General features: G+C 46.8%; 1 protein-coding gene across 3 annotated transcripts in view; it reads left to right on the forward strand.

Annotated features, from left to right (window-relative positions):
* The window catches only part of CSNK1G2 (casein kinase 1 gamma 2), a 137,336-nt gene that overhangs the window by 47,653 nt on the left and 63,843 nt on the right, over positions 1-25,840 (forward strand). Inside the window, exon 1 of one of the 3 annotated variants that reach the window (XM_087702877.1) lies at positions 17,537-17,991. The exons of the other annotated variants lie outside the window; for them this stretch is intronic. The gene's annotated coding sequence lies outside the window, so the exon portion shown is untranslated. Of the gene's footprint in view, positions 1-17,536; positions 17,992-25,840 lie in introns of those variants that run through there. 3 annotated transcript variants of the gene reach the window in all.

The raw sequence follows: 25,840 nt of genomic DNA on the forward strand, positions 1-25,840 counted from the left end.
GCATTGAGTGCCGAAAAGGGAGCGTTTGCGCATGCTTGTCTGAGATGCATCCCAGAAGAGGAGCTGCCCAGGAGCTGCATGCATGCGTCGGAAAACAAACTTCCATTTTCCAGTGCGCACATGCGCAGTGGCCAGCTAGTCTTCCAGTTACTGGCAAGCATGCGCACGCTGGAAAACGGAAGACCTAGTCTTCAATTCCGGTACTTCCGCGCGCACGAAGGCCAGCTGTTCGACATGCACGCACGCATGCCAGGAAGCTGGAAGAGGAACGGGCAACACCGAACGTGCTAGGCAAGATGGCTCCGCGTGCCACTTTGGGCACACGTTCCTAGGTTTCCAATCACTGGGTCTATTGAATCTTTGGGCAGTGGCACAGCAGCATTGAAACAACCACAAATTTGCCAAATTTCTATCCTGCTGGGCCCTGGTTTTTGGATGCATTTTGCAATTTGTCCCATTTGAGGTACATTGGTTCAAAAATGATTGCCCTGTGGTGCCCCATCTTGCCTGGTTAAAGGTTACAGACAATTTTAGTAGTATATAGAGATACTATAGCTATGTATTTGTTAACTGTTTTTTAAGATAAAAAGCAATGGATGGAAACCGAGGTGGCGCAGTGGTTAGGGTGCAGTACTGCAGGCCACTTCAGCTGACTGTTATCTGCAGTTCAGCGGTTCAAATCTCACCGGCTCAAGGTTGACTCAGCCTTCCATCCTTCCGAGGTGGGTGAAATGAGGACCCAGACTGTGGGGGCAATTTGCTGACTCAATTTGCTAAAAATCTGTAAACCGCTTACAGAGGGCTGAAAGCCCTATGAAGCGGTATATAAGTCTAATAAATAAAATAAACCAATCAAGGAGAGAATCAATCTAAAACTAAGGAGAAATTTCCTGATAGTGAGAAAATTAACCAATGGAATGGCTTGCCTTCGGAAGTTGTGAATGCTCCATCACTGGAGGCTTTTAAGAAGAGACTGGACAGCCACTTGTCTGAAATGGTATAGGGTCTCCTGCTTGAGCAGTGGGTTGGACTAGAAGACCTCCAAGGTCCCTTCCAACTCTTGTTATTTTCTGGATCGAGGGACAGGAGGCTCCAGTGGATGCTATTGACATGCCCATTTGGCCACGCGACCCTTTCTTCTCCACTTCATCTGAGTCCGGCTAAAAGACGAGACATATTTGTAACTTCTCCTGCGATTTCTATCTCTACTGGCACCTCCTTGCCTCTGCATCCACCGTAGCTAGCTCTCTGCTCTAGCCTGTAAGTAGCTCTACGTGGTTTTCCTTTCTAACCACCAGGGAGTGTTACTTTGTATCCTTGGGATCAGAGAGAGTGCTGAGGTTGCGGCAGCCATTTCCGGTTTTGCCTAGCGCGTGGCGCTGATCCCTGGGGTTTTTTATGCGATCAGGAGGCTAGAGGCTAGGGATTCCCAGCCCAGATGGCCCCCCCAATCGCACCAATCTACTTGAAACAGCTTTGGCGGCTGGATTCAAGCCGCGAAGAGCACGGAGCGCTGGGAAGAGCGCAAAGAATTTTTTTGTTTAACTGTGAGCGTGCCACAGAGTGGAGGAGAAAGCGCGAAGCGACCCGGGCTGAGGCAAGCCTCGGCGGCAGCCCCCAAACACACCATTCTCAGTGCGGAGGAACCAGAGAATTCCGGCTGAGATTCTCTGGATGTAGATGATCTGCCAAGGGGGCTGCAAAATCTCATTGAAAGAGCAATTGCCTCTAGAATTGCACATGGATTGCAGCAGCAGACTGCTCAGTCCTTAGGGCCAGCTCATCCCAGGCTCGGCCTCCATCCAATCCCGTGAGCCGCCCTACCTCTCCTTCCCTCATTAGTGAAGGTTCAATAATAGGGGACAGACCCCAGAGAGATTCTGACCTGTCTGAGGATGAGGAGGATGACAAGCCGGAAACTCCGGCATTTACTGGACTATTCCCCCCAAATTTATTCCGGTCTCTTCTATGCAAAGCGCGTGCTACTGAACAGGTAGAAGAGGAGGGGGGAATAGATGGAGCTAGGGAGGGGGCCAAGGAAGGCTCCTCGGATGGGCCTGCAGCAAAAAAGCCTCGGGACCCAGTCTTTTCTGAACCCAAGGTGGTGAAGGAGGAGATTCCTGCCCCTCACCTCTTCCTGGAAGTCAAGAAGCAATGGGAAAAGCCAGAGGTGGGTTCCTACCAGTTTGCACCGGTTCAGTAGAACCGGTTCGTCAAATCTACAGAACCGGTTAGAAGAGGTTCCACCAGTGGACCCGGAAAGCAGGCCACACCTACAGAAGAGGTTCCAAAAATTTTTGAAACCCACCACTGGGAAAAGCCCACCGCCTTCCCAAACCCTGGCAGTAATGACAGACGTTTTTATAATGTTGAGCCAGATTTTTCCCAAGCATTACAATTACCAGCCGTGGACCCACCTGTGGTGGCCCTGGCGTCACCTGCATCCCTGGTGGCCAAGGACGTCGCAGACAACCTTAAGGAAGATGACAGGAAGGCGGAGATGACGCTGAGGAAAACATTCCAATCAGCGGCCTGGACCATCAAGGCAGCATCACCGGCTTCATTCTTTAATCGCATGACGATCCTGTGGATGGAGAAGATCCAGGAACACATTCCTCCAGAGGATGTGTGACTGCATCAGGATTTGAACAAGTTAGTGGCAGTGGCGCAGTTTTCGGCTGATGCCACATTAAACGCGATGAAGTTTGCTTCCAGGGCTATGGCGTCATCTGTGACCTCCCATCACCTCCTCTGGCTCAGGGGGTGGCAGGCGGAAGCAAGTTCAAATGGCAGCTGGCATCGGCCGACTATACGGGGGGCTCCCTCTTCGGGGCAGCCCTGGAACCGCTCCTTGTGGAGGAGAAAAACAAGAAAAAAGTCTTACCCAACTCGGCGAAGAAGGCAGAACAAAGATCAACCCCGTTTTACCGCAAAGTCTCATATAGGCCTCCGGAACAGGCGGCTCAGCAGAACAGGTACTCTTTTCCCAGGTCAGAGAGGACATCTGACCGCAACTTCAGTAGGGACAGACCCCCCTTCCAGCCTCAGAGTAAGCGGCCCTTTCGAGGGGGAGGTGAGCGCCCCTACTGCGGGGCAAATAGGTCGAACCCGACCCCACCCATTGGCAGTCACCTCGCTCTCTTCTCCAAGGCCTGGGCGAGAATTTCCTCTGACGCCTGGGTAATCAGCATTGTCTCACATGGGCTTCGGCTAGAGTTCCTCTCCATCCCACCCAACCACTTTTGCACATTTCCCCCGGCGCAAAATCTAGACAAACGCAGGGGGATGCGTCAGGCCATTAAGCATCTGCTTGACATTGCCGCAATAGAACCGGTCCCCTCAGACCAGGTGGGCCGGGGGTTCTACTCAAATCTGTTCCTCGTGCCAAAAGCTTTGGGAGGTTGGAGAGCTATTCTCGACTTGAAGCTCTTGAACCAACATCTTGTGTACCGCAGGTTCAAGATGGCCTCGCTTAAATCCATTCTAGCAGGCATATGGGAGGGGGATTACGTGGCTTCTATAGATCTCATGGAGGCTTATCTCCATATTCCCATCCTCCCACGCCACAGGCAGTACCTGCGGTTCTCCTACCCGGGCCGCCACTTCCAATACAGGGCCCTTCCCTTTAGGTTATCCTCTGCACCTAGCTCATTCACCAAGGTACTGGCGGTGGTGGCAGCCTACCTAAGGGGCTTCCCATTAGGCTATATTGCTACCTGGATGACATCCTCGTCCAGGGGGCATCCCCGGGTCAGATGAGGGCTGACCTCTGGCAGGTCGTGGACACCCTTCAGAGGCTGGGGTTCTTTGTCAACTTTGAAAAGAGTTCCCTCACCCCGTCAACTAGAATTCTCCATTTAGGGAAGGTCATAGACTCCCATGCAGGAATTTCTATCCAGCTTGCTGGGGAAACTCATATCCTGCATTGAGGTAGTATCGTGGGCACAGTTGCATGGCAGGACTCTGCAATGGTGACTCCTATCGTTCCAGAGAGCCAACACCAGCAGCTCACCGGCCAAAGTCGAGGCCACCACTCAGGTACGGATTTCCCTCAAGTGGTGGCTGTCCCCAGCCTTGCTCAAGGGGTGCGAGTTCAGGTACCAGGAGCACCTGGTTCTCACCACGGATGCCAGCCTGTTCGGCTGGGGGGTGACCCTGGGGTCCCAGTTGGCGCAGGGCCGGTGGTCCTGGCAGGAGCTCCGACACAACATCAACTGGCTGGAGCTCTGGGCGATCCATCTGGCGGTTCGATATTTCTGGACCGCTGTCAAGGGTTATCACATCCTGGTACTCACCGACAATGTGGCGGCCAAGGCCCACATCAATTGGGAGGGCAGCACGCGTTCCAGGGCACTGCACACGGAAGCGATGTCACTGGTCAGCTGGGCAGAGAGACATCTGCAGTTGATCCGGGTGGAGCACATCACGGGGATCGACAACTATCAGGCCGACTGGCTCAGTCGAGAGACGGTGGACAACGGAGAGTGTAGCCTGTCCCAGGAGCTGTTCCAGAACATCTGCCGGAGGTTCGGACGTCCAGTAGTGGACCTCTTTGCCACTCCGGCCAACACCCAGCTTCCGCGGTTCTTCTCTTGGTTCCCAGCCTAGGAAACGGAAGGAGTTGACGCCCTTCGCGCAATATAGCCAAGGGAACTTCTGTATGCTTTTCCTCCCCTCCCTCTCCTTCCCGGGGTAGTTCAGAAGCTAGTCAGGGAGCAGGCAGAGCTGATCTTGGTGGCTCCTCACTGGCCGAGGAGACCCTGGTTCGCGGACCTCAAGATCCTGTCAGTCCAGCTTCCATGGCGAATACCAGAGGGGGAAATAGAGCTGCACAAAGGGAGGCTCATGCACCCGGAACCACAGTGGCTGCAACTAGCCATGTGGAGATTGAGCAGGAGTGCCTAAAGGGAGCTCAATTTTCTCTGCGGGTGATTAGAACCATAGAGGCCTCTCGCAGAAATGCCACCTCGAGGATCTATGACTCTACTTGGGTGGCTTTTGTTTCCTGGTGCCAGGCAAAACAGATTGGGCCCACCAGAGCCTTGGTACCGCAGGTCCTGGAATTCATCCAGGACGGCCTAGACAAGGGTCTTGCTTGGGGGACTGTGCGCAGGCAACTAGCCGCCCTTGCCACGATCATCCCGGGCAAGGGCCCGGTTCCTCTCACCCAGCTTCCTGTTGTGAAGAGGTTCCTTTGGGGCGTCTCCAACCTGCACCCCCCAGTGGTGCATAGATTCCCCACTTGGAACCTTCCCACCGTGCTATGGGTTGTCAGGGAGGAGGCCTTTGAGCCGTTGAGAACGGTTAGCCTGAAACACCTAACCCTTAAGGTGGTATTCCTAGTTGCCCTCATGTCAGTTAGAAGGGTGTCAGAGCTAGGAGCACTCTCCTCTAGGGAGGACTTGTGCATGTTCCACAACAACAGGGTCATGTTGAGGTTGGACCCAGGCTTCCTTCCTAAGGTGAATTCCATATTCCACTGTTCCCAGGAGCTTGTTCTCCCCGATTTCTGCCCTAATCCGGCTAGGGAACAGGAACAGCAGTGGCACCGGTTGGATGTCAGACGGGCTCTGCGTATTTACCTGAAGCAGAAGGCCTCCTTCTGGAAGTCAGAGGCACTCTTCCTATCTTTCCAACCGTCGTCTCTGGGTACGAGGGTAACGCCTTCCACCATTAGTCGGTGGATCCGCTTAGCTATATCCCTAGCATATGAATCCCAGAGGTTGCCGGTGCCGGCCAGCATCACAGCACACTCGACGAGGAGTGCTGCCACCTCGGCGGCTTGGGCCTCCCAGGTCCCCATAGAGGACATTTGCAGAGCGGCCACATGGGCATCCCCATCGCCGTTTATCTGACATTACAGGTTGGACGCATTCTCATCGGCTGATGCAGGGTGCTATAGCAGGTTATTGAAGAGCATGAGTTCCCCACCCACGGGAATTAGCTTTGGTAGGTCCCATCCACTGGAGCCTCCTGTCCCTCGCTCTGGTAAATGGCAGTTGGTCTTACCTGATAGCTGAGGTGGTGGGAGTTCTGCTCTGTCCCTTGCTTTCAGGTCTGAGGGGAGCTCACTTCGATTAAGTGGAGAAGGAAGGGTGGAGCACAGAGGCGTGTCTTCAGCTTCATCCCAGTCTCGTGGCCAAATGGGCGTGTCAATACCATCCACTGGAGCTTCCTGTCCCAGCCCCGAAAATAGCAGTTCAGGTAACTCTAACCCCACACTTTCCATTTCTACATTTACCATGCTTTCCCATTTGCATTTTATCATTTCAGTCTGCTGAAGTGGACTAACCAATTTATAATAAAGAGCCTGAACTTTTAGTGAGCTTTATGCTCTGACTGGAATTTTGGATGCAACATCTAGTCTGACAATTAACTAGGCGAAGCTCCAATCTTATATATCATGTTATCTGTGAACAATCCCTACTGAAATTAAGCAGACATTTTTGGATAGTTATAAATAGGAATGCTCAAAGTTGAAAAGGTATAAGAAAGGACAAGCTGATTATTTAAAAGGATAAGAGCCCTGCCCCCATGAATCTTAAGAAAACTTTCTATAGCTAGACGAATAACTGATCCCTTGAGCCCAGTATAATCTGAAATGTTAGCAGTAATCTCTATGTTTTTCCAGAAGCAGATGTCTTTCTGCTATTACTGTCCAACATGAGTAAAATGATTCTAATCAACATGTTTCTGAATAAAGAGATTATGGTACTAGAGTTTAAAAGATAGGCAGGGACTCTCTTGCAAATATTGCAGCCAGATCTCTGATTTTTAATTTATTTTAATATTGTTCACATTGCTTGCAGCATTTAGGGGAAAATATCTCACCAATCAAATTCAGTTCGGTCCAAAGATTATTCTTGCAAGATTGGGTGCAGGTAAAGGTAAAGGTTCCCCTCACACATATGTGCTACTCGTTCCTGACTCTAGGGGGCGGTGCTCAACTCTGTTTCAAAGCCGAAGAGCCAGCGCTGTCCGAAGACATCTCTATGGTCATGTGGCCAGCATTACTAAATGCCAAAGCAGCATGGGACTCTGTGGTCCCTATTTTTCAACGTGAATTTTTACATGCTTTCGAACTGCTAGGTTGACAGAAGCTGGGACAAGTAACGGGAGCTTACTCTGTTGCGCAGTACTAGGGATTTGAACCACTCAACTGCCGACCTTTCTGATCGACATGCTCAGCGTCTTAGCCACTGAGCCATCATGTCCCCTTAGGATGCAGATACCATTGCAGAAATCAGAACTGTCCATGTCCAACCATTCTGTTTAATTTCTCTTCACTTTCCTCATCAAAGGTCATTCTCAGCATTAATCAGTGGAACAGCTTGCCTCCAGAGGCTGTGGGTGCTCCAACACTGGAGGTTTTTAAGAAGAGATTGGACAACCATTTGTCTGAAATGTTACAGAGTCTCCTGCTTGAGCAGGGGGTTGGACTAGAAGACCTCCAAGGTCCCTTCCAATTCTGTTATATCTGTTATTTAAGACAGTGTTTTTCAACCACTGTGCCGCGGCACACTAGTGTGCCGTGACATAGTGTAAGGTGTGCCGTGGGAAAAACACCCGGCGGGTGTTTTTGCCTCGGGACGTGTCCCGAAAGTTGCTTTCGGGACATAGGGATGCCTCTATTAAGTCCCTGCGGCCCCACGTTTACTTTAAAAACGCGGGGACTGCCGGGAGGTAGCGCACGCAGGGACGTCACTGACGTCCCATGCGTGCGCCCATAGCAACAATCGCGGAGGATTCAAGAGAATTACTTTATATATAGTCAATATAGGCACAGAGTTAAAAATTTTTAACATTTTCTAATGGTGGTGTGCCTCGTGATTTTTTTCATGAAAAAAGTGTGCCTTTGCACAAAAAAGGTTGAAAAACACTGATTTAAGATGTTTGCTCTTTAAAGCCATCCAGAGTTGCTTGGTAGTGAGCTATGTGGCACACACATTTTTAATAAATAAATAAAGTTCTCCCTCTTAAGTTCTTTTTGACTTCTGGATTTCTTCAAGTAGGAGATTTATTTATTAATCAAATTGATATAGCCTTTATTCATAATTTATAATCCCCTCTGTCTCTTGAAGAGGCTTTGGTTATATAAGAATGAGCACCTATAAGCCCAATTTGTTCAGGAGGAATCGGGAGACATGTCCTTTAGCATATGAACCCTTGGTCAGATTCATTCCTGGCTAGGCTTCCGGTTTTCTTTGCTCGAAAAGCATCTGCCTTCCAACTGAGTAGTGCTCCCATGTGGCCACGAATAGCAGAGAGTCAGTCCTATAAATGGATTTTGAAAATACAATGCAGGGTAAAAGAGTATTGACGCCTTTAAATGTTGGTGTTTGAGAAGACTCCTGAGAGCAGCATGGATATTTAAGAAAACAAACAAATGGATCATGGAAAAGTTCGACCCACTCAAAGCACAAAGGACCAGGCACAGATGATCTTACTATGGACACATTAGCCAAGCAATAATTCTGTGGAGGAGGATACAATACTGGGAAAGGTAGAAGGAAAGGAAAGGAGAGGAAAGCCAGAGGCAAAATAGACGGATTCGGCTTCAGCAGCAGTCGGGCAGACTTGGGAGGAGCTGAAGGACCACATTCAGAAGACATAGTTCTAGGGGACTGTTGGCAAACCTTTTCGGCATCACGTGCCGAAACGGGAGCATGTGTGCACACGCACGGGAGCACCAGAAACAGGAAGAGCAGCTCCCCCGCGTGCATGTGACCGCCGGGAAGCTGAGCTTCCTGTTTCCGGCATGGACATGCACGCTGGTCTTCTGGTTTCTGGCACACATGCATGAGCAAAGACCAGCTGTCCAGTGTGCATGCACACGCCAGAAACCAGAAGCTCAGCTTCCTGTTGTGTGCATGCATGCCAGGGAGCTGTTCTTCCTGTGTTCCCGCACACGCAAAGACCAGCTGGCTGATGTGCCTGGAAAGATGGCTCTGCGTGCCACTTCTGGCATGCGTGCTACAGTGGTGGGTTCCGGATCCCGGTGCAACCGGTACAGTGCAATGGGGCAGGGCGTCCACCACATGAACGCATGCAGTGTGTGCCTGTGTACTTACCGCTCGTGATGTTCTGCGATGCTCCAGTTGCTCGGCGGAGCATCGTACAGGCGCTGTACGATCCATGCGTGTGCGTGGAAGCCCCGAACAGTTCAAATACAGGTAAGGAGGGCAGGCGGGTGGGCCCTCCAGAGCACCGTACCGGAACAGTACCTGGTGCTCCCAGCAGGCACCAGTATGCCCATGCTGGGGAGTACCGGTCGTATTCCACCACTGGTGTGCTATAGGTTCGCCATCACGGTCCTACAGAAAATCCATCCACAGGTAGTCCTTTGCTTACAACCATCCGTGTTGTGACTCAGCAGAAGTTTGCTGTGAGTTGAGTCGGGATGCAGGAATAATGAGCAGCTGTTGCTCGTTAGTGTCGTCTTCTGCAGATAAAAGACGGATGGTGCCACGCCTGAGTTGCAGAAGTCAACGTTCGTTCGTGGTTCGTCGTGTGTGGTTCAGCGTTTTGAGATTCAAAGAGGCACTTGGATAAGCGATTTGCTTTCTGTAAACCTGATTCAAAGAAGCACTTGGATAAGTGATTTGCTTTCTGTAAACCTGGTTTGCTGTAAGAGCTTTTTGTTTTTGCTTTTGCTGTGTAACTTTTTGCTAGAGACTTTATCTACGTTTATTTTTGGGCTCGCAGCCAGCTTGAGCCAGGACTGATAAAGACATTCTTTTACAAGCCTTGTCTGACTGTCGTGTGTGTAATAGCGAAGAGGGGGGGTCAGAACACATCCGTTTAGTAACTGTTTTGATGCTGCGTTTAGTGAATTTACAATGGCCTGAAAATGTGACTTACAATTGTTTTTCCCACTTAGAACCATTACAGCGTCCCCCCATGGTCACCTGATCAAAATTCAGACCCTTGACAACTGGCTCATGTTTATGATGATTGCAATGTCCCGGGGTCATGTGATCACCATTTGTGATCTTTTGACCAGCAAAATCAACAGGGAAGCCAGATTCACTTAACAACCGTGTTACTAACTTAACAACTGCAATGATTCGCTTAACAACTACAGCAGGAAAGATTGCAAAATGGGGGGAAAACTCACTTTACCAACTGTCTATGGGAATTTTGGGCTCCATTGTGGTCATATGTTGAGGACTACTTATATGTGGTTGCTAAGAGTCCATGCCAATTTGAGGGCACGTAATCAAGCCAATATTTCCTGATTTGTCCTCCATCCTAGTACCATTCATAAGTTTTGGACTACAGTTCCCATGGCTGTGCTGCCTATATGGCTTTTCATCTTATGGGAAAAAAGAAGAAAAATCATGCGCTGCAAAGGGCTGAGTTTTATAAGCCTTGATTGCGTTACTTCCTGATTTTCTAAACTGAAAAACACCTCAAGCGCCTTTAACCTTTTTTCTTAGAATTGCTCCGGTCCTCTTTATTTTTGAGTTTGCATTGAACCAGGAAGTTCGCCTTTAAAAAAAAAGGGACTGTGCTTACCTTTTTTATTTTCCTTCTTTCATATCCCTTTTATGCTTTTTGCTTGTAAGGCGACCAAATGAATTACACTGGTCTTTGCAACCCACTCTAGTAGCCTTGTCTGAACTGATGAGTTGGCTAAAAAAAAAATCCTTTGGATGCAAATTCCTTCAGTCTATAATGAGTCTGCAATAACAAATGTTATGCTTGCTACCTGGACCTCGTTAACTTGAGATCACAACAGATTGAGCGTGGCATTCCACATGGAAAGTATGTGCTTAATCTACGAGATACAGTCTCTCCCTTAAAACCAGAAAATTGGACTTCCCACAATACACTGGACTAGACTAAAATTGAATTAGCATATTGAAGAACTCCAGTGAGCCATCGCCCTGGCCGCTGGGTGAGATCATCCGACATGGCGGTGCGAGTTATCATCAGTGCGCTGATGATATCTAGCTTTATATCTCCACCCTAGGCTGCCCGAGTGATGCCATAGAGTTTCTGTCTCACTGCCTGGGGGCTGTGGGAGGTTGGGCAGGACGCAACAGGCTTCAGTTCAATCAAAGGAACACCGAGTGGCTCTTGAGTTTTTGCATCTCCTAGTTGCGTGATGGCGAACCTATGGCGCATGTGCCACAGGGGGCACATAGAGTCCTCTCCATGGGCATTTGAACCGTCGCCCCATCTCACCTCCACTGCACACGTGCCTCCCACCAGCCAGCTGATTTTCAGGTCTTTCAGGGGGGTGCATGCAGGAGACACGCTTGCATGTGCAGGGGGAAGGGGGGTCTCACATGCATGCGCGGGAGGAGCGGGGGGTCACGTGCATTGTATTATGGGTGCAAATGTGTGCATGCTGATGCACGCGCATGCTTTCGGCATGCGACAAAAAGGTTAGCCATCACTGTCCTAGTTCTAGGATTGCTAAAGGAAACCAACTCTGACTGATTGGGGAAGGGAGGAATTGTTGAAAAAGACTCTGATATTGGGAAAGATTGAAGGCAGAACAATAGCAATAGCAGTAGACTTACAAGAAGGAGACGGCAGAGGATGAGATGGTTAGGTAATGTCATTGACAAAATGAATGTGAATTTGAGCAAACTCCAGGAGACAGTAAGGGACAGGGGTGTGTGTGTGAATGGTGCTGTGGTCCATGGGGTTGTGAAGAGTCGGATAGAACTTAGCAACTGAACCACAAAAAGTTCCAGGATCTTCCATTTTTGGTTCTGAATGGGGATGAAAATAAATGGACCAAAGAATGAATTAATGTTGTGTGAATTACAGGTAGTCCTCAAATTACAACCATTCATTTAGTGACAGCTTGAATTTATGAGGGCACTGAATAAAGTGACTTAACAACTTATATAATAGCAGAGTTGGAAGGGACCTTTGAGGTCTTCTAGTCCAACACCCTGCCTGGGCAGGAAATCCTATACGGTTTCAGACAAATGGTTATCCAACATCTTCTTAAAGACTTCCAGTGTTGGGGCATTCACAACTTCTGGAGGCAAGTTGTTCCACTGATTAATTGTTCTAACAGTCAGGAAATGTCTCCTCAGTTCTAAGTTGCTTCTCTCCTTGATTAGTTTCCACCCATTGCTTCTTGTCCTGCCCTCAGTTGCTTTGGAGAATAGTTTGACTCCCTCTTCTTTGTTGCAACCCCTAAGATATTGGAAGACTGCTATCATGTCTCCCCTAGTCCTTCTTTTCATTAAACTAGACATACCCAGTTCCTGCAGCTGTTCTTCATATGTTTTAGCCTCCAGTCCCCTCATCATCTTTGTTGCTCTTCTCTGCATTCTTTCCAGAGTCTCTGCATCTTTTTTACATTGTGGTGACCAAAACTGGATGCCATAATCCAAGTGTGGCCTTACCAAGGCATTATAAAGGGGTATTTAACACTTCACGTGATCTTGATTCTATCCCTCTGTTTATGCAGCCTAGAACTGTGTTGGCTTTTTTGGCAGCTGCTGCACATGGCTGGCTCCTATTTAAATATGAGTCCTTGCTGGTTAAATAACTGGTCCTTGCACTTACAATCATCCCAGCATTCCTACGGTCATGTGATTACAATTTTGAGTGTTTGGCAACCAGCAAGTATTTACAACGGTTGCAGTATCTGGGGTTGGGGGTTTGCCATTTGTGACTTTCCCAACTGGCATCTGAGTAAGTCAATGGGTGCAGCGGATTTGCTTTGTCAGGCGCGAACTGCGGGATACATATGCTACTGTATTGCTCATGCCTATTTCACAGGAACCCTCCCACATTGCCAGCTTGCATCTGGGCCAGACTAAATAAGGTTCAACTGCATTCAAGGGGTCAGCCCTCTTAATGCCTATGTTAACGATTCCAGACTAATTCCCTTCTTGGCTCTTCCCCCTGTCTCAGTCAGTGTCTCCAACATTCCCAAGAATGTTCCCAAGGGGGCTTCCAAGAAACAAAGTCAACGGGAGGAATCCACATTTGCTTAAGGACCCCATGATTCACTTAACAACTGCAGCAATTCACTTAATCATGGTAAAAAAAAATTGGGCATGACTCAACAACTATCTTGCTTAGCAATTGAAATTCTAATCCTAAGTCAAGGAGTACCTGTGTAGACTATTATGTTGAGTCATAATATATGTTTTTTTTTACTCCGACACAGCATATTTTACCAAAACAGCAATTGTCTTTGGTTAATCTAAACTATGTTTAGTGTTTTGTGGGAAGACTACTAAGGGAGTCCTGGTGCAAAGCCCCCTTGCGTTTAAATTGCAAGACAGGAAAATTGAATCTCCTTCGGGTGGGGTCTGCAATAGCATGTTAGGGGTGGGCTGTTGGGAGTTTGCAGGGGTTCGGGAGAATCTCTAGCAAAGATTTTGTGCAGTTCGGAGAACCCCCAAATCCCACTCCTGACTGGCCCCGCCCCTCCCAGGAGTCCCCACGCGGCCTGTTTTGAATGCAGGTACGTGCAGGGCACACGCAGCAGCTCGGGGAGGGCGAAAAACAGGCCTATCAGAAGTTCAGCCTCCAGAGGGCCTCTGGAGCCTAAGGGAAGGCCGTTTTCGCCCTCCCGGAAGCTGGAGAAAAGCCTCTGGAGCCCAGGGAGGGCAAACCCCACCCCTCCGTGATGCAGGTGATCGACTAGGCCACGCCCACCCAGCAACCTGGCGGAGAACCCCTTGCTAAAAAATTTGAAGCCCACCCCTGATCTTACTATATACATAGGATGCATCTGCCTGTGGAGATTCTCAAGTCATCCAGGTCATGGCTGTCTCAAAGCTGCTTTTTCGAAAGGCACCAGGACTTTGCTTTTCCTTGAGGACGTTTCCCTTCTCATCCAAGAAGCTTCTTCAGTTCTGACTGAATGGTGGAGGAGGATGGAAGGATGGGATGAAAAGAGAAAGCTCCTCCAGGAAAAACAAAGTCCAGTTGCCGTTTGAAAAAAAAAAAAAGCACCTTTGGGATAGAGGATGCATCTTTTTAAAATAGAGCCGAGGTGGCGCAGTGGTTAGAGTGCAGTACTGCAGGCCACTTCAGCTGACTGTTATTTGCAGTTTGGCGGTTCAAATCTCACCGGCTCAAGGTTGACTCAGCCTTCCATCCTTCTGAGGTGGGTGAAATGAGGACCCAGACTGTGGGGGCGATATGCTGACTTTGTAAACCGCTTAGAGAGGGCTGAAAGCCCTATGAAGCGGTATATAAGTCTAACTGCTAACTGCTAAACGTTCCAGCCAGTCCATTCTTTTTCCCCATCATTTTGATTTCCAGTCTTGCCTTCCCAACTCTTCATCCTTTGGACATTTTACACCCCTTCTAGCTCCTTTAGAATCCCCTCTATGCATTTCTATAAAAGTGTTGGGCTTTTCTAGAAGTGGCTGGTTCCACCTTTTTTTCTTCTTCTTAGTTTCTCTGAGCACTGAAAATAAAGGGAGTAAAAATGTTTTAAAGTTGCTGGGCTGTTTTTTTGATGTTTTTTAAATGCCCCGTGGAATCTAGCTTCCTTGTCACAGGCAAAGCTATTGCGGCGATAAACTGCACACAATAGGTGGACCAATTTCCTTTGAATGGAAGCTTCTCCACCGTGGCTGGTCCTTTCCGGTTCCCACAACTTCTGATCTTCTCCAGTTGCCCAAAGCAGCGTTCAAGAGCCACTGCTTATTCTCACCGTCTTGGCATGCGGGGTGTTTACATTTCATAGAGAGGAAGTCATCCATGGGGTGGGTGGTGCATGAAGAGAAGAAAACTCAGAAAATAACCAGAGCAGGCAGGAGAGCACCAGAGATGAAGCAGGAAGCAGAGCTAGCCAAGAATAAGTCTGATGGAGGAGAAAGCCAGGTAGACTTTCTTTAAATGGATGCAGAAAATTGAACACAGTAGGAATTTGAATGGAAGAAGAACCTTATACAAACGTTGAACGTTCTACTTTGAGCTGATATTAGATGTTTTGGTGTTGGTAACATTACTCCAACCTTGGTTAAAACACCCCAAAATGTTGAAAATGTAATGAATTGGTTCGAATCTCCTTTCACAAACGCCGGCAAGTATTGTGAAGCCAAACAATACTGGAAAATGTTACATCATAGAATGGAACAGATTTTGAAGGTTATAATTCCATAGCAACCTGAGAAATTCTTATTAATTTCCAGTACATCCCTTCAAAGGGCATCAAACTAGCATAGTCTGTATTAATAGCTGCAAGGATTTTATGTGGAAAAAAGTGGAAAAGACCTTGAAGTCTTTTTTTTTAGAAGAAAGGCTAATTAAACGATGGAAATATGCTTTCCTGTTTATCATAACTCCCTACATAAAAAGTAAATGATGTAGAATTTAATTCTGATTGGAAATCATTTTTGGGGTTGTGTGATGTGTGGATTGTGCCAGATAAAATTATTTGGGCTTCTTATCTGCAGAATAATATTTTCATCTCATCTATAACTTTTATCTGATCTATAACTATTTTGATCTAATACATATAGTTCCTTGACTTACAACCACAATTGAACCCAAAATTATAGTCACTAAGCAAGGCGGTAAATTCAGTTTTGCCCGGTTTTGTGACACTTTTGCCACAGTTCTTAAGCAAATCACTGCAATTGTTAAGCAAATCCTATAGTTATTAAACGAATCTGAGTTAGAATTAGAATAGAGATGGAAGGAACATCAGTTCAGCGGACTGAAATGATAAAACACAAATAGAGGGAAAGCATGGTAAATGTAGAAAGGCAAAGTGTGAGGTTAGAGTTATACAGAATAACAAAGTTGGAAGGGACCTTGGAGGTCTTCTAGTCCAGCCCCCTGCTCAGGCAGGAGAACTTATACCATCTCAGACAAGGGACTCTCCCCTTCTCCCATGCCAGGAGCTGGCTGGGATGGTTACAAACGATGATGAAATGACCTGTGCAACGGTCATGAATACATGCCAGCTGCCACATGTCTGAATTTTGATCACGTGACCATAGGGATGGTACAACAGTTGTAAAGTGTGAAAAGCTGTCATAAGCCACCTTTTTCAGTGCTGTCGCAACCTTGAACGGTGGCAAGTCAAGAACTACCTGGTTATAAGTAGTCCTCGACTTAACAACAGTTCGCTTAGTGTCCGTTCAAAGTGACAGTGGCACTGAAAAAAGTGACATGACCATTTTTCACACACATGACCCTTGCCGCATCCCCATGGTCACGTGATTTACATTGGGATGCTTGACAAGTGACTCACATTTATGACGGTTGCACTTTCCCAGGGTCATGTGATCTCCTTTTTTTTGCAACCCGTTTTACAACGTTTCTTGCAACGGTTGTTAAGTGACTCATTGCAGCTGTTAAGTTAGTAACCTAGTTGTTAAGTGAATCTGGCTCCCCCATTGACTGCTTGTAAAAAGGTGAGCGCATGTCCCTGGGCCACTGCAGCCGTCATAAATATGTGTCAGTTGCCAAGCGCCTGAATTTCGATCACATTGGGTCATGCTGCAATGGTCGTAAGTGTCAAAATGGTCATAAGTCACTTTTGCGAGTGCCATTGTAACTTTGAACGGTCGCTAAATGTACTTTTGTAAGTTGAGGACTTCCTGTACTGTCATATACCCTCTTCCTTGAGGCAATGCTGTGGATAACAATGGTGGAAGATCATACTAGTCTAGGGCAGTGATGGTGAAGCTTTTTTGCCTCGGGTGCTAAAAGCACACACACGCAGACTATCGAGCGCACTCACGTGCCCACCCCCATAATTTATTTCTTTAATTTTTTTTTATTAACAAACATGTAAAATACACACACACAAAATTTAGACGTACACTACATTTACACAATACAATACGAACAGGAGCTTCCTGTTCTTTCTAATAGCAATTATCAATCGATACCGCTCACCTTATATTATTTCCCCTTCTATTGTATTTCATTTGGATTTCACCATTCGTAACCCTTCACCTCCATAATTCATTGCCCCTCCGCGCTGTGCCGCCTGCACATGCGCATTGATTTCCCCAACCCCACGCATGCGCACATGACTTTCTTGGAAGCTTAGGAGGCCAAAAATGGCCAGTTTTCCGACTTCCAGTGGGCCCAGTAGGTCTGTTTTTCGCCCTCCCCAGGCTCCAGAGGCTTTCTAGAAGCCTGGGGATGGCAAAAACGGCTCAACACGCAAAGCTTGTGCGTTAGGCAGTTTTTTGTCCTCCAGAGGCTTCAGGGAAGCCTCCGGAGGGTGAAAAACGGCCAAAATCAGCTGGTCAGCGTGTGCACATGTGCTGGAGCTGACAACGCCTTGCGTGCCCTAAGAAATGGCTCCGTGTGACACACATGTCATATGTTCGCCATCACCAGGCCTATCATGGAGACTGTTAAGACTTGTGAACTTCAACTCCCAGAATTCCTCAGCCCGAATGGCTGGCTGAGGAATTCTGGGAGTTGAAGTCCCCAGGTCTTAAAAGTTGCCAAAGCTGGATACCTCTGGTATAATAAACAGTGTTGACTTGAGTGGCGGGCTTTTTCTTTTCGACTCTACCAAATTGTGACATGAAGAAGCCGAGGTGGTGAGCAACCTGTGTTTGCAAGGTAGGGTTTGTTTGTTTTGCCCAGCACCAACACATGTTCCTTACTGGGGCTTAGCCCTGCCCTTCCCTCTTGACATACACTGACACACTTTCAGGAAGGCCTTCCCCAGTGGTGGGTTGGCGCTGGCGGCCGGCCCGCCTTGTCTGTGTGTGTGTGTGTGTGTTTATGATGTCGCTTCCTTTCTCAACAGCTGGCCGCCTCCTCCCTCAAGCAGTGTCAGTTTCTTCCTGACGTAGACTCAGCCGATGATGATCCGTTCAGTCTTTTTTGTGAGTAGCTAAGGAGTTTCCTGTTGAAATAGGAGTCTACGTGGGTACAGGAAAAGGAGGGAAAAAAAGGCATTTTATCCTGGCTGTTCCTTGGATATGTTCCGCTCAGGGTTGAAAATTCTCACCCGTGCAAATCAAGGTCCTTAAAGGCTACTATTTGTCCCAGAACACACAAGGAAGGAAAAGGAGGGTAAGAAAACCAGCCATGTCATAACATTTTTAAGTGCTACCTAGTGAAATGTCTTTCTTGGTTAATTCTCTGGAACATAAAATGGGCTGTTTTGGGTTGGACCAGAACCTCATGGATTTCAGTGTATTGTTTCCAACCAGGTGACTGAGGTTTCTCTAAAGATAATGAAGGACAACAGCCAATGTTTTGTTGATTTTCTGTCTGGTATTCAAAAATAGACTCCTTAGGAATACGGAAGGACCAATAAGGTAGATTGAAGGACATTGGATAAAGTGCATTGAATATCGAGCCTCTCTCCCTCTCCCTCCCTCTCTCTCTCTCTCTCTCTCTCTCTCTCCCTCCCTCCCTCCCTCTCTCTCTCTCTCCCTCTCTCCCTCCCTCCCTCCCTCCTGTGGATTGGTTTGAATGCACTTTCTTTGGAATCCAGTTGATCTAGTTTAGAAGGGATCCATCTATGATTGCTTTGGAGATTAGATGGGGACATATTTATTGAATGGTTTCTAACATCTCAAGATTGAATTTCCACTTTTGTCTTTTCAAAAGCTAAAAAGGAAGGGAAATGGTTTCTTGGAAACGGCACTTGTATTCATTCCATGTGTGCCACTTTTGAGTCCTTAGAGGGCAACTGGGATAGAAATGTAAATATAATAAAAATAAGACGCTGTATGGAGATGTAGATAGAATTGGAAAGGACCATTTAAAGTAATTACAGTGGGACTTTGAGTGCTGACCCTAATCCTTTCCAGGACTTTGGTCGGCATCCGATTTGGTCGTGACCAAAAGCAAGACAAACTGTGCATGTGCGCGCGCGCAAAAAATGGCGCGGCCACAGGAAATTGCCACGGCTGGGTTTAGTCGGTACCCAAGGATGTGTTTGTGACGTGAGTGAAACATTTAGCAGATTTTTTTGATCGGCACCTGAATTGTTCGTCGTCTGAGCCGTTCGGGACCCAAGGTCCCACTGTGCATCCAAACTCTGTACTTCTTGTAGAAATCCCAATTATAGCATCTCTTTCAGATATCCAGTCTTTTTGTGGTTACTTACAACCACAATTGAGGGCAAAATTTCTGTTAACTAATCGAGACAGTTGAGTTTTGCCCCATTTTATGGCCTTCCTTGACACAGTTGTTAAGTGAATCACTGCAGTTAAGTTAGTAAGAGGGTTGTAAAGTGAATCTGGCTTCCCCATTCACTTTGCTTATCAGAAGGTGAAAAGGTACTGGGACATTGCAACAGTTATAAATATGAGTCAGTTGCCAAGCGTTGGAATTTTGATTACCATATTTTTGGAGTATAAGACGCACCGGAGTATAAGATGCACCAAGGTTTTAAGGAGGCAAATTAAAAAGAAGTTTTTGCACTCTGTAAACCTCCCAAAAACGGCCTGTTTTTCGTGAAAATGGGCCTGTTTTTTTTTAAAGGCATAAATAGCAGGCTTGTAGAGTGCTCCTGGGGGGTGGGGACCCCAAAAAACGAGCAAAAAACGGGCTGTTTCTCGCAAAAATGGGACTGTTTTTTGTCAAAAAAATTGCACGCATAGCCTTTAGGAGGCTTATAGAGTGCTCCTGGCAGCTGGGGGGGGGGAATTGAACAAAAAATGGCCCATTTTTCACTCATTTCTGCCCTCCCCAGCCCCCAGTAGCACTCTATAAGCCTCCTACAAGCTCTGCACAGCCATTTTGGTGAAGAGGGCGGAGTTTTGGGTGGCCAAAAATGCTGTATTCAATGTATAAGATGCACCCAGATTTTCAGTCTCTTTTTTGAGGGAAAAAGGTCCGTCTTATATCCTGAAAAATACACTATGTGACCATGGAGATGCTGCATTGGTCATATGTCACTTTTTACGGGGCGGTTGTAACTTTGAGTTGTCATTAAAAAAACTGTTGTAAATCAAGGACTTACTTGCATATCTAGTGAAAGAGCTCTGCACTCTCTACTCTCCGTGGGTATTGCCCAGCGCTCTATTTTACGAAAATATTTGGTTTCACTTTTTCTCTTGGAGGTCATCAAGTGGCATACATGGCAGGCCCTTCTCCAGTTTTCCCACCTCAGCCTGGTAGCATAAGTTGGGCTGAGAAAGAGAGGCAACTGGGCCAAAACATCGTGGCTTCCATGACTTACAGTAGATTTGAATCTGGGTCCCTCTGGCACTTCGGAACAGAATCTCTCTTGAGTAGCCATCATTACGATTGCATATCCTGCTGAGGAAGAATTTTTTTTAAACCACGACTGGCTGTCATAGCATATTAAGACCCCAAAAAAGCAAGCCACCTTATGGCTAAATATCAACTCTAGCCATTGTCAATCTCAATTCTGTTTTAGAACCTTGTCAGAGTTAAGTTGCTTGTCCGTATATTCTTCCTTGTTGGACAAAGGAGCTTTTGTGTACTATGTTTTATTGTCTTTTTAGAGCATAATAACTAGGAAGAAAAAAAAGGGGGGTTTTTCTGCAATAGAACACACTAATCCTATAGTGAGATGCAAGGAGAAAACATACTCCATTTTTTTTTGTGTGCTGTGCAAAGCTTTACTCCCTTGGACTATTGTAGTGTGTTTCTCTTCACCCAGCAAAACTTCAATAACTAAACGTAGGTGGTATATCTTTAAATCCAGCAGTGGCCCGACTGTTCTGTGAGTCTTCTCAGCTGTCCAGATGTTGGGCAATCAACTCCCAACAGCCTTGGTCCCGTTGACTAGGGATGATAAGAGATGGACTCCCAACAGCCTGAAACACGATTGTCCAACCTTGGCAACTTTTAAGTCTTGTGGATTTCAGCTCCCAGAATTCCCCAGTCAGCATGGGAATTGAAGTCCACACAGGTCTCAGAGTTGCCAAAGTTGGACACTCCTGGGTCTGGAGAGTTCTCACGGGTTGTCCACCCTAGCTTGGAGCAAAGTGACACTGAGATTTCGAAAACGATGGAATTGGAGCAGCGGTGGGATTCAAATAATTTAACAACCCGTTCTCTGCCCTAATGACCAGCTGGGTGGGCATGGCTCAATGGTCATGTGACCGTGTGGGTATAGCCAACTCAACCTCACTCAGGTCGATGGGCACTTCGCCTTAGCTGTTACAATGTAATAAGGGTTAACCGGAGAGGCAGTTTCTGTAAGCAGAGCAATAAAGATGAGGTTAGAAACATTAGAATGTTTCCTTCCTGCCTTCTTTACAGGATTAGCCCTGTAAAGTGGGAAAAAACAAAAGATTTCTTCCAACAACTGGTTCTCCGAACTGCTTAGAAAGTTACCAACCGGTTCTCCCGAATAGGTGCGAACTGGCTGAATCCCACCACTGAATTGGAGGGGCCAGTTCCATTTGGGTCATTGAATCTAACCCTGTGCTCAGCACACAGAAATCCAAATTAAAGCATCCCAGACAGATAATTGACTGCGTTCTGATTGACCGCACCCAATGAAGGGGAGGCCACTGTCACCCTGGGTCATTGGTTTCATGGTCAGACTGCTTATTCTGCTAGATCACTTATCTTCATAAAACTTTGTTAACTCTCTCTTGATCATTTTTACTGCCCTTTTCCTAAGCCCGTTTCACTTTGTCTGAACCTTTCTTAAAGTGGCAGTACCCAGAACAGAATGCAGTGCTTGAGATAAGGTCAGTTATCACAGAACGACGGGCTGCTATCAACTCTCACTGCTTATGATTTGGAAGCCGTTGGTTTTGTTGATGTAGCTGGAGGTTGCATTGGTTTTTTACGTGCAGCATCACATTGCTGACTCAATCATTTTGAACCCAGCTACATAGATGTGGTGGCTCAGTGGCTAAGACACTTAGGGAAAGGTCGGCAGTTTGGCGGTTCGAATCCCTAGCGCCGCATAACGCAGTGAGCTCCCGTTGTCCCAGCTTCTGCCAACCTAGCAGTTTGAAAGCATGTAAAAATGCAAGTAGAAAAATAGGGACCACCTTTGGTGGGAAGGTAAAATAGTGTTGCGTGCACCTTCGGCGTTTAATCATGCCGGCCACATGACCACGGAGACATCTTCAGATAGCGCTGGCTCTTCGGCTTTGAGACAAAGATGAGTGCCGCCCCCTAGAGTTGGGAACGACTAGCACATATGTGCGAGGGGAATCTTTATCTTTACCTTTTACCGTTCCAAGATCATCTTCATAAATCCCCCATCCTACATCTCTGTATTTTTTGCTTCTGAAGAGAAGGAATGAGCATTGAAGGTCTTGTCAAATTGCATTCCCTTAACTTTCAGAACCTATCAAGATTGCCAGAATTACATTTCGGTCTTTTAGAATATTAATGGTCCCATCCATTTAGGCATCCATTTTCGCATGAGTGATCAGCGATCCCTCCATCTTTATATTTATTCCAGTTGCTAATAAAAACGTTGGAAGAGTCCTGGATGCAGAACTTTACCCCATTTTAATTTTAAGGGAAACACTGAAGTCTTTGGTGCTGTCTGAGCTTGGTTGTTTTCTTGCAGATGTTTCATTTCCCATTGTTGATGTTACCTAGGTGGGTAATGAAATATCTTCAGGAAAACAACCACCAAGGACCAGGGATGGGATTCACTTACCTTTCCTACCGGTTGGCAAATGTGAGCGTATGCGCCTCATTTGTTGCATGCAATAGCAATAGCAATAGCAGTTAGACTTATATACCGCTTCATAGGGCTTTCAGCCCTCTCTAAGTGGTTTACAGAGTCAGCATATTGCCCCCAACAATCCGGGTCCTCATTTTACCCACCTCAGAAGGATGGAAGGCTGAGTCAACCCTAAGCCGGTGAGATTTGAACTTGCGCCTTCTGCGCATGTGCAGTGCTCGTGTATTATGTTTGGGTGGAGCCTCCCGCAGCCGCCACTGCCGGTTCGCGGAAACCGGAGAGGCTGAAAACCACCTCTGCCAAGGACAGAGATGAGCCATATAGTGAGCCACGGTGGCAAAGTGGTTAGAGTGCAGTACTGCAGGCTACTTCTGCTGACTGCTGACTGACTGCAATTTGGCAGTTCGAATCTCAGCAGGCTCAAGGGTGACTCAGCCTTCCATCCTTCCGAAGTGGGTAAATTGAGGACCCAGATTGTTGGAGGCGATAGGCTGACTCTGTAAAGCACTTAGAGAGGGCTGTAAAGCACTATGAAGCGGTATATAAGTCAAAGTGCTGTTGCTACTTATACTCTCTTTCTATCGATTGGAACTGTTGATGAATACTTTTGCTGACTCCTGGTGTCTCAAACACAAAGCCAGTTTTCTTTGAAATAGGAAATTTCCATTAGCTAATGGGAATGTATTCTTCATGAATTATTTAATTTTTTTTTTAAAACAAATCTTGTGCTTGCACTCTCAAACCATACTTGGTTAATCCTGCATGAGTTCGGAAGCTAAGCAGAAGCAGGCTTGGCCACTACTTGGATGGAGACCCAAGTTTGACTAGGAAATTAGGAAGCAAAATAAAACATGTGCACGCACCCTGGAAGAAGAAATCCCAACTGCTTCCACATAGTTCCCAAGAAGCCACTGGGAATCAATCTCATCTCACAGATTTTATCGTTTTGTTTACCTGATGTTATAATGACACATGTTTAGACTGTAATGTAAATATTGGAAGACTGAAGATGCTGGGTCAGTGGCTACGGAAGGAAGAAAAAGGAAACACTTTCTAAACAAGTGGCACTGCCACAGCTTGTGGTAGCAGCAAGTTCCCGGAGATAATTGCAGGGTGTGTAAAAAAGATTTCCATTTTGGTCCTTGTTTGTCCTGGGCCTACTCTTACCCTCTGTCATTGGGTGACCACGTTCTTAAATTGTACAGTAGAAGAATCCAATCCCAATCCTTCCTTCCTTCCTTTATTTCATGTCATACGAATTTTAATTTTAAACTGTAATGATCTTTCGTAGTAGTATGAAAAACCCAAACAATTCAGATTGAAAGCCTAAACAATTCAGACTGGAAGCCCAAACAGTTCAGGTTGAAAACCTAAACAATTCAAATGCATTTATGCTCCCACCTAAGGCAAATATGTAGCAGCTTTCCTCAACTTGGTGTCTTCCAGATGTGTTTGAATCTCAACTCCCATGTTGCAGCAGGTAATAGGGCCAAGCACATCTGGAGGATGCTGCGAAAGTGGGGAGGGGAGGCAGAATTATTTATAGATAGAAGCAGTCCTCAGCTGTTCATAGTTGACAAAAATTCAGAGTTATAACATTATCAACTTCTTTTAACGACCCCATAAATCCCTTGTGCGGTGGAGTCTGGACAACTGAATGGAGCTGAGTGTTTACTGGCCGGATGCCATTCCTGTTGCCAGTATGGAGTTTTATTAGAACAGTTAACAAACATGTGATTCACTTATTGGCCATGGTGCCACTCTTTACAGATTAGGACATCCTGAGTTGGCAGGGAAACTGAGGAAGGGATAAATGAGAAATATATTATACTACTGTATTTTTCAGACTCTAAGATGCACTGGTGTATAACATGCACCAAGATTTCAAAGAGGTAAGAAAAAAAGGTTTTCTCCCCTCTGGCCCCCAGGAGCACTCTTCAGGCTTCAGCAGGGCTGGGGGAAAGCAAAAATGTCCCTGTTTTTCACCAAAACGAGGGCATTTTCCCTTCCCCCAGCCCTGCTGAAGCCTGCAGAATGGTTCTGGGAGGTGAGGAAGGCAAAAAACACCCCCGTTTTTGCAAAAAAATGGCCCTTTTTTACCCATTCTTTTACAAAAATGGGATGCGGGGTCTTCAGGAGGCCAAAAATGGCTGTATTTGGTGTATAAGATGCACCCACGTTTCCACACTCTTAGGAGGGGGAGGTGCGTCTTATACTCTGAAAAATACAGTATTTCTCTTGCACTCAGAAAAGCTAAAATATGAGGTGACACCACCCCCATTCTTGACGTCTTTATGGAACTTCCTTAAAACCTGGATATATGTCAACAGGGAGGGGTCTCACGGAAATGGGATGTCCCACCTCACACCTGCCTTATTCTTTCACTTTGATGCTAGTCTGCCGTGAACTGTGAGGGGGGGGGGGGAGGGATGCTGAATGGCAGAAGGTAGGAGGCTTCCATTGTTCACTGGGCCAGCTGAAGACACGAATTCCAGGATAATCACCGGCAAAGGAATGTGGATGCATACCAAGGATGACCTTTCCAACAACATCCAGTTTAAACACGATTAGACAATCAAGGGCTAAGAGGAGGGAGGATCTTGAGAAGTGGGTACTGTGCTTGGGAATTTGCCCCGCAAAACTTTGATCTGGCTTTGCTATACTGTATATCACTTGAGAAAGGTATAGGTAAACTATACCTTTCTCAACAAATGGAGTCAAGGATCATTCTTGCTTAAAGGTTCAAATTGCGGCAGGGCTGCCATGGGGATTAAATGAGGTGGCTACATTGATTGCAGATGATACCACTCTCATGGCAGAAAGTGAGGAGGAACTAAAGAGCCTCTTGATGCGGGTGAAGGAGAGTACAAAAGTTGGCTTGAAACTCAACATTAAGAAAAGTAAGATCATGGCATCTGGACCTTTCAATTCCTGGCAAATAGATGGGGAAGAAATGGAGGTAGTGACAGATTTTATTTTCCTGGGCTCCAAGATCACCGCAGATGGGGACTGTAGCCAAGAAATTAAAAGATGCTTGGTCCTGGGAAGGAAAGTTATGGCAAATCTACACAGCATCTAAAAAGTAGAGACCTCACCCTGACAACAAAGTGCGTATAGTCAAGGCTATGTTTTTTCCAGTTGCAATGGATGGCTGTGAAAGTTGGACCATAAGAAAGGCTGAGCGCTAAAGAATGGAGGCCTTTGAACTGTGGTGCTGGAGAAGACTCCTGCGAGTCCCTTGGACTGTAAGGCGATCCACCCGGTCAGTCCTAGAGGAGA

The sequence above is a fragment of the Thamnophis sirtalis genome, unplaced genomic scaffold (assembly GCF_051295495.1).
Source record: "Thamnophis sirtalis isolate CommonGarterSnake01/CBP01778 unplaced genomic scaffold, rThaSir2_p1.2 scaffold_1, whole genome shotgun sequence".
NCBI lineage: Eukaryota > Metazoa > Chordata > Lepidosauria > Squamata > Natricidae > Thamnophis > Thamnophis sirtalis.